Source organism: Acipenser ruthenus, chromosome 3 (genome assembly GCF_902713425.1).
Source record: "Acipenser ruthenus chromosome 3, fAciRut3.2 maternal haplotype, whole genome shotgun sequence".
In the NCBI taxonomy this organism is placed as follows: Eukaryota; Metazoa; Chordata; class Actinopteri; order Acipenseriformes; family Acipenseridae; genus Acipenser; species Acipenser ruthenus.
The window spans coordinates 72,538,737-72,548,724 of NC_081191.1; positions in this window are offsets into that span (position 1 = coordinate 72,538,737).

Here is a 9,988-nt window from a genome sequence, read left to right on the forward strand (position 1 = left end):
ATATTCACTTCAAAACAATGTGCTTATTCTGGCTAGATTTGATACCGCACAAGACACACATACCATTTTACATTGCCCCTGCTCAAGTGTTCAACGATAACATTCAAATTAAAAAAAAGCCTATATTTATAGCTTTTTAAAAAAAAATCTGTTTTCTCTCTACACGTCTGCATTTATTGGAAGAAATGCATAGCTTTTGTTTTGAGAATTGCATTCTGATTTTGTTTTAAATTGAAACCTTAGTTTTGTTTTTCAGGAGCATAAATTGTTTTTGGACTCTTAATTTGGACTCATTTCAGCATACTTATTGGAGTCTGGATTTTGAAATCATTTTACATAGCATTTTTAGTTGGTGCATTTGCATCGTCGTTATCTAATTTTATTTTATTTTGTTAGTTTTTAACAACAGTTTTTCATTTACAGTACTTAATCTAAATTAGAAAAGCATTGGGCGGTGAATTTCCACTGACAAAGGTAGGAAGTAAACAATGAAAAAAAACCCTCTGAATTGCCATTATTTGTAGACACCTTGCTCTTAATATTTGACCTGCACATTTTTGACAAAGTTTAAACAATTATGCAAAATTAACAATGTTTAACACTTTGCAAACGTTTAAACTCTAACAATTAACACCCCAAATAAATAACCAATTCTGCAAGATGGTTTGCAAGTTTTATCTCAAAAAGCATTGAGTATAATTTACAAAGTGCAGTGCTTCATAGTTATACATGAATGTAATCCTCTGTCCATGTTGTGGTATGACTTTCACATATATAACAACTCATAAGAGTTATTCCAAACTTGCTGTTAACACTGCATAGCTAACTTAATTCCTCAATGCTGATATTTGACTCCCAAGAGATAGCGCCAGGGTGATTGGTTTGTTAGAGGCAGATGAAAGAAGTGAAGGTTATCACAGCATACAGGGGGCACAGTAAGTTTAAGTCCACATAATACATACTATTTTATCAGTACTTGGCTCCTTACGTTAAACCACTAAGGGTTCAAGCCATATAATTTTTTTTGGGGGGGGCTTGATTAGAGCCAAACTGTTTACCAAAAGGGCTGACCACAATATGTACAAAGCCCAAAATAAATAACCAAACAATGTAAGATATTTGAAAAATGGTCTTTGTATGTATTTATTTCCCCTGTAACATTAACAGCGTTTAAATCTCACGAAAGCTAGAAATAGTATAATACTGTAGCTAAATGTATTGTCGTGGTGGGGCGGCTATCAAAGACTGATGTGGACTGGGGGGGAGCGAGGGACAAACACATAGTTAGATGTCTTGTATTGTGTAGTATATTAGTGAGGTATGATTGGTGCGGGGGTGCTGACTGTGTACAGCTGGGATTGGGTGGGAGTACAGTTAGTTGGGCATTGGGGGGCTAGCATGCAAATTAGGGGAAACCTTAGTTGACCAATGACCGAGCCCGGTCGGGCAATATTAGGGCGAACGGCACCGTTGTTGGGTTGGATTGTTTGAGTTTTTCAGGTTCATAAAAGAGCAATAACCAGTACTTTTAAGTGCCTTTCAACCTCAAACGTTGTCTGCCTCATTATTTCACCGCCGCCGCTGAACTAACCTCCTACTTGGAACCCACAGCACGCTGTGTGTTACAGTATAGTATTATTATGTATTAAATAATAAACCATTCTAAATCTTGCTCAGCCTTCTGGAGTGTGAGATGAATACAAGGAGGCTGGCTGGTATTTACATGAATTGTTAAATATAGCACATCTAAATACTAACATCACTGTCTAAAATACCAATTAATATAAAATGATAAATCTCCTTAAAACAGAACATATACCCCAGTCTATATTCCCGTGGAGGTAAACTGATGTCTGTTTAGATACGGCTGATATTAAGTAATTGAGATTCATTCATTTGAAGGCAATATGTGAATTTTATGATAAAGCTTTTCATATCTGTTAGGCTAACTAATTTCCATTCAAGCATAAGCTTTTTGAAATTAGCACATTTAAAAAAATATATAGCTTCAACAGGCAACTTATCTAACAATTACTGATTTTTAAATAACTAATTTACTACACAAACACATTCACACACAAAAACAAAGAAATAGCCATTATATATTCTCAAAGCTCTTTACTGCGTGTGGTTTACTGTAGCCAACTGTAGTGTCGTACGCAGTATTTTCTGGGGGAATTTTAAGAGCAATACAGATAAAATGTTCTGAAAAGAATATGTGGTGTGGCAGATGGCTTATAGCGGGGGTGTGGGTGAGATAACATAAAAAAACCAGCATACAAATGATTATGAAGAATTTATTAGTTTCAACTCTCAATGTTTGGCATGTTTCTGTCTTTTCCCCTAAATAGGCTTGAAGTCAAATGCTTTGGAGCTGCAAATAAAGTAGCAGAGTTTTTAAAATGGTGGGCAATCAAAGCAAAACAGTTTTTAGTAAGAAATGTTGACTGTTTTTGCTGACATTCTGTTTAAAAAATGGTGCAAGGATACAAGGAAACAATTATATTTTGAAACACACATCTCTGTACTTGCTTATTCCATTTTGAGATCATAAATGCTCACATCTGTGCTTAATAAGAATATAAACTGCATACAGTATGAAGATAAATAAGTCTATGCAATTTAATCCTTGCTCATACTTTTTTTTCTATTATTATTATTGTTTTTATTTCTTAGCAGACACCTTTATCCAGGGCGACTTACAATTGTTACAAGATATCACATTATTTTTACATACAATTACATTATTTTTTACACATTATTTTTACATACAATTACCCATTTATACAGTTGGGTTTTTACTGGAGCAGTCTTGGTAAAGTACCTTGCTCAAGGGTACAGTAGCAGTGTCCCCCACCTGGGATTGAACCCATGACCCTCCGGTAAAGAGTCCAGAGCCCTAACCACTACTCCACACTGCTGCTCTAACTACAAATGTAACCAACAAGTTAAATCACCATCCAAATCTTCAGTAATAGTCCCTTTGAATCCTTTGCTATACATTATGTAATTGCTTCATGGTATTGTGAACAGGAGAGATGGAATCTGAGCTGCAAATCTACTTACTGAACAGGAAGGGCGCTAAGTAAGGTTGGTGCTACGCCTTCACAGGTATGGGCCGACTCGATGGTAGGATGGAACCAGAAGTCGGCCATCTTGGGAAAAGGCTGTAGCTGTAAGACTGCAGAACAACTCTATTGTGATCAGCTGTGTTGCGGGCGGTGATTGGATAGAGCGGGGCACCGCATTGATCACAGGGAGGAGTTTAGCAGTACAAAGGGGACGCAGCTACGTAAGTATGCCCCCTTACACAGAAACTTTGATCCAGCCGGAGCGCTGTGTGTTTGTTTTGTTTTTGGGAGATGGAGATCATATCGGGAGCTGACACTAACCAGCCAGCACATACACCTGGAGCACCTGCATTGCCACACCACTGGAAATCCTGACACTCCCCTGGAGAACCTTTCCCTGCACACCCCTTCAACCCGTGCACAAGTGGATTACAGGATTGTTATTTATTTATTAAACCTTTTTGTTTGGGACTGAAAACCCACCGTATAACCCCATACCATTGCTGGTATAGGGGCGGAATCAATTTATTAAAGTACAGACGTTTTTGTAATATAACTTCTGTTTGGACATTTCATTACTTCCACATCACTCACATCCTGACAGGACTGCTGTAACCAAACTCTCAAGACCATTCTATAAGAAACTCTAAAACCTTTTTATAGGATGCTTAGCAACATTCTTTTTCAGTCTGAGACCCCCTTTTTTTCAACTTACGACCCCCAATTCCCATGTAAGTAAAATTTAAACATACACAGCTATATTTCTAAACAAATTTACGATTTTAAAACATTTCAATCACACACTTTAAAGGTGCATTGGCATTCAAAGACTAATTTAGTAATCTACATATTTTTAACTTCAAAAAAGCAAAAAACATTAAAATGCAAAAACACAATATATCCTACCTTTTCAGTGTGATGGGTGTGCCTGCTTTTCAGACGAGGCTCTATGCTGGTAATACACATTTGCAGATCATCACCATTAAGACAGTTATGGTCTTTGCTTTTGATTGCAACCAGATTCGAAAATGCTCACCCACAAAGGCATGTCGATGCAAAAGGCACAAGCACTATCATGGCTTCGCTTACTAGTTCCGAGTATTCTATGTACAAAGATAGAGCTTGTCCTGTACTACTGGGGGCAAGGCTGCATTTTGAACAGCATCTTTTTCAAAGGCTATCTGTTGCTGTATCTTGAGGAAAATAATGTCGCAGCTGGTTTTGTAGGCCCTGCAAGTGTGACAGGATGATGTCCTTTGTCTTCAACTCACAGAATTAATTTTCTCTCATGAAATCTGCCATCAGAAAGAAAGTTTCAAAACTGCCATCCTGCACATGCAAACATCAGATGTTAAGCTTTTGAACAAATGCTTTGATCTTGTCATTCATAAAAAGAAGGTTTGTATCATAGTGATTCAGCAATGGTGTGGCCACCATGTAGGATGCACAGAGCTTTAGTATTCACACTGCTTGCTTGAAACACCCTGTTGTTTTTTCAGATTCGCTAACTTCCTGTGGAAAACATCAATTGGTTTGTCCTTCAGGGACAGATGATGGGTTTCTAAATGACTGTGCATTTTTGAAGGCTTCATACTCTAATGAACACACTGCAGTTGCAGGTTAGTCACGGGTCCAGCATATGTAAACCCCAGCTCAGTATACTTGTCGTCATATTTCTGACTTTTCGCTTTTGAAACACGACTTCCATGCTCACACTCCTCACTGGCCATCTTAGAAGCAGGCTTTTTCCAAAACCAATCCATATTATTACACAATGTAGTTTGCTAATACTGAAACTCATAAAAAAGCTTGTCTTTGTAAAATGGTCACTTAGTTTATTAAGTTTCCATATGAGATTAACTCTTCTTTGCTTCATTGATTGACTCCTTTCCAGAGTTGTAACGAGTCACCAAAACTGGGACTCGAGTCGAGTCGAGTCATTGGGGAGTAAAGACTTGAGTCGAGTCAAGTCTTTGACGTGCCAAGCTCGAGTCGAGTCACTAAACTGCTCGAGTCGAGACACCAATCTGGCTCGAGTCACTTTGAGTCATTAGTTCTGACAGTTCAAGATACCTTGATTTAATCAGATTAGTTTTACAGGAGATTAGCAATCTAGACATAAAAAAACTGTTAAATACAAAATTGGGATGCACAATAATGTGGTCATACTTGCCCCACTTATGTTCACCATTAAAAGTCCACGGTTTCTGCTTTGTTTTTGTCTTTCCATTTTAGTGAATTTGATTCCTTGATCTATTTATAAGCACATTTTGCCACTGTATAAAGACCCCTTTCTCTGTGCTCAGTTGGGTTGGATGTTTAGCAATGAATGATACCACAAAACAAAGAACATGTCTAAATATTTTGTCACTTCAACACTGACAGTCCCTTATAGTTTTGTTTCAGATACATTAACCAAATTAAAGGAAATGTGGTGGCATTTAATTTCATGTTGAGATATTACTTCAAGGTTTAAACACATAGGAGACAACTAGGAAAATAAAAAAACTGAGGCAAAATTTTTTATAATTCCACGGTCGGCAGAGGAATAGACTGGACTCGAACCAGCGACATCCAGGCTATAGGGTGCATCCTGCACTCCACGCGGAGCGCGTTTACCGGACACGCCACTCGGGAGCCCCATCATGCTCAATTCTAAAGAGGCTCACCATTCAATCTTCAGATTTTAGTGCGTAACCTCCAAAAACGGCAGTATATGTGGTTGCGTAAAGGCGGGACCCACAGATATGAAGGAAGGAGAAGAAAGTAGAAAGTACTAATTAATTGTAATATAGAGAAGGCATGCTGTTTAAGTCAATGTGCATAAAGGTAATAAAAAAATAAAATTAAAAAAATGGAATCTACCAAATCCTTTGCAACCCTCAGTTTGAGAACCCCTGTAGACTGAAGGGTTGTGGCTGTTGCAATAGTTGCAAACCAGTTGCAAACAAGTCGGCAGCCTTGGGTGAAATATACTAAACATGCACAATGCTGTTAGCGACTTTTTAGGGAATGCTTTGTGGCAGCGGTTTTGCTTTGCAGTTCAGCCTTAGATGAATATGTAATTATGGGTGTTCCTGCATAAATTTGCGACAAGGGGTGGAGACAGTGCAAATGAGTGTTCTCAAATATTATAATGAGATGTACTAAAGCTGCCGGTAATTACAACACTTACAATTGCATCAATTTGTTAAGAACTTTTGAAGCATGTTTTAAACAGTTGCAATTGTTGCTGGCATTTTCCAGCCCACTTTTTCTCATGCATTGCCAGCTGTGCTCAATGCATTTTTGAGGCGTACACCCAAATACCTATTTTTCCCTAAAAGCAGGGTGTATTTACAAGCCTTGAAAACACATTTCTATAACATTTCTGGTTTCCCCAACATATTGTGAGCAATAGACTGCACACATGTGCCGCTAACCCCTCCAGCTCATCTTGAATAGGAATAGGAAACACACCTATTCTATTAATGTGCAGGTGGTTTGTAATTGTGCACAATTTAGCACTGCACCACTGACTAACTTAAATAAAAACTGACAGTATACATTTGGCTTACAGGCTTGTAATGATATTTTTGAGCTTTATATTTAATTGGGAATTAAGCTAATGAAACCTAATACTGGAAAGCCATTCTGGGTTTTACAGTCCAAAATCTTACCTCCCCCTTAAAACACTTAACTTACATTTGTTTATGTAAAGAAAGAAACAGATCTAACCTCTTATCCACAAGAAAATGTCACCCTCTCTAAGTTTCAAAGGGACTTGATTAATTTATTATACTTCCTGGGACCAGGAATTTGAAAGGACTGGCATTTTAAGGGTTAATGGGCAACATCGACATCTAGTGGATAAAACGGACAGTACGTCGGACTGACTGGATGATGTGCCTGTGTGTGAGCATCCTGAACGATAACACCCACAGGTATTTGTTCAGTACTCGCAGATCTAAAATAGGGCGGAGCCTGCCGTCCTTTTTGGGCACCAGGAAGTATTTGGAATAGAACCCCTGGTCGATCAGAGCAGGGTCTACTTGTTGAATGGCACGCTTCCTGAGCAATGCCTGTATTTCCACATTCAGAGCTGAGGACTGAACCGAGTCCTTCACTGCAGTTACCACCACTCCCCGGAAGGGGGGAGGTTTTAACTGGAACTAAAGGGTGTACCCGGTGAATGTAGTTTTGCGCACCCAGATGTCGTTGGTGCATTGTTGCCAGAACTGGAGCTGTGGCACAGTGTAGGGGTGGGTTAACAGCTGCCTGAAGTTTTCAGGGCTGTTTTGGCTGCGCTCGTTCGCCAGGGGCCTGGCCAGAACCACTAGGGTGTGGCCTGCCACCTCCTCTAGGGCGCCACCCTCCGCACTGCGGCCTTACAAACGCGGGTTGGCCGCGCGCTGATGGACCTGAAGGGGAGATCTTACTACCCCGTGGTTGCGCCTGCTGCTGTGGCGGTGTCCTGCACCTCCTTAATAAAGTCTGGGAATGCCGGAAGCATCCTGGACTGATGGGGCTGGGCTGAAGGCGACTCAAACAAGGATCGCTATGGTAGTTCCGCCATAGGCCACTCGATGCCCAAGTGGCGGGTTGCTCTCTCCACCACAGACCACGTCGGGTCATCGGTATCCAGCACCTGGAGCTCGATGTCCTGCTCAGAGTGCTGGGAGGCTACCTCAGCCTCTATACTCTCCCCTTCTAGGATGTCAGATGCGTCTCTGGAAACTGCATCGATATCCCACTCCCTTTGAGGTTGCACTGGAAGGGCGACGACCAGAGCAGGTTGTGGAGGGGCCACTGGCTGGCTAGCAATGGGCCCAGTCGGTTGTTCTGGGACTGGGGGCACCACATTTGCTAGGGACATGAGGATGGACTGCTGCCCCACCATAACCTCCATAAATTGAGACATTTTGGAGGTTAGCTCCACCACCCCCGACCTGTCTCTGTAGCGCCTGTCCTGACGAGGGGAGCGAGAGCGTCCTCTCTGTCGAGGCGATCTGGAGTGCGACCTAGACTCCTGACGGGGGCATACCCTACGAGGGGAGGGGCTGCGTTCCCGAGCGCGTCTGGTGGGGGACCTCTGACCAGCTGTTAGCTGGGAGGACGGGCTCCTGGAGAGCTGTAGCCGCCCTGGCGGCATCGCCGTAGAAGATGGCGGGGCAGAAATGGTGTGGGATGATCCCGAGGAAGGAGAGTGCCCACCCACTGCTTTCTTTGCCCTTTGGCGGAGGGTGCGTCCCTGAAGCCAGCACAGAGATGACAAAAAGCCCTATCCGCCAACGCGGATGCGGCGTGCTCTGGCCCCAAACACGTCACACAATCATCGTGCGGATCGCTGACAGGCAGCTTTGCCTGACAGGTCACGCAGCGATGAAAGCCCGACATCTCCGTCGAGCGGGGCTAAACGAATGCCGAAAGTGTGTCGAGCACCAAGCGTCGAGCACCGAAGCGTCGAGCACCGAGCGTCGAGCACTGAAGCGTCGAGCACCGAGCGCCGAAGTGTCGAGCACCGAGCGTCGCGCACCGAAGCGTCGAGCACTGAAACGTGGAGTACTGAGCGTCGATCGCTGAAGCGTTGAGCACCGAGCGTCAAGCGCTGAGTGCCTAAGTGTCGAGCGCTAAGCACCTAAGGTGCATGCGTCGAGCACAGAGCACCGACGCGTCGAGCGTCAGAGGTGCGTGCGTCGAGCGCCGACACATCGAGCGTCGAGCACCGAAGCGTCGAGCGTTGAGCACCGAGTCCCAAGTGCGGAAGCGCTGCACCAAGTGCCGAAGCGCTGCACCAAGCACCGAGGCGCTGACACCACGCGGAGTGCGAGTACCAAGCGTTGAGACGCTAGCACAAGACGCCTAAGCGTGACGCTGCAGCAACACTATATAGTGCTTAGTGACTGTAAGGGCAGGCCGTACAGCTACCACGCGGTAGGGATGGAACACACCGCAGTGGATTAATATATAGAGGCTGCAGAGCAGGCTCCACACATACGCGGTCTAGCCAGGCAAGACCGAGGCTGCAATGCGCGCGTGGCCAAAGGCCAACGCAACGCGCGTCCTAAACAAATATATAATATATTACAAAAACCCCAAAACACACAATAATAATTATTAAATAATTATAGTAATAAGGAAAGATGAAGACCACAAGAATAAACAAAAACGCGATGCCGAAGCAAAGCGTGAAGGAATATATATAATGTAATATAAATTATATACACAATTATATAACGAAAATACAAATAATAATAAGTACAACTGAAATAAACTCGGAGAAGGGGCAAAAACCAGTTTCTCAAGCCTAAGCTTAATGAGTACAGTCAGTCGACAAGCTCTAATGACCTACCGCTACCAATGATGAAGACAAAAGAGGAAGAGAGTCTCTGTGCGCTGCGTGTAGTAAGCTCCCAGGGGGGCGGGCAATAAAATAAAAGAAACTTGATATGTCTAAAAAAATATATTTGTTGTTATTTTGTATTAAATCTAATACAATATCAATGTACATAGGCGTGAACTGTTCCTGTATATAAAACACTGGGAGTATTGCAGATATTGGACAGCAGTCATATAAGTGTTTTATACAAGTATTGTACTACAAACGCTCAAATGTTTAGTATGTACCAAACGCGTATTTCATGTTGAAGATGAAACTAAGTTCACTTCAAGGAACGCGCTCTCCTTTCAAAGGTACTCACTGACAACATCCTATGATGAAGACTACCCGTTGCTATGGAAACCATCTTATACAATCTTCTGGTTGACATCATTAAAGCTGTGCTTCTCCAAAAGAAATGTGAGCGAGATCAAGTACTTTGTTCTAGAAACTGGCGTTTCTCCATTCAAGTAATTGAGTGCACCTTCCAAGATCCATAAGAATTGGGTCCTCGTGGTCTTGTAAAATGGCAATCTTGCAAGCAGGAACAGGATACTTT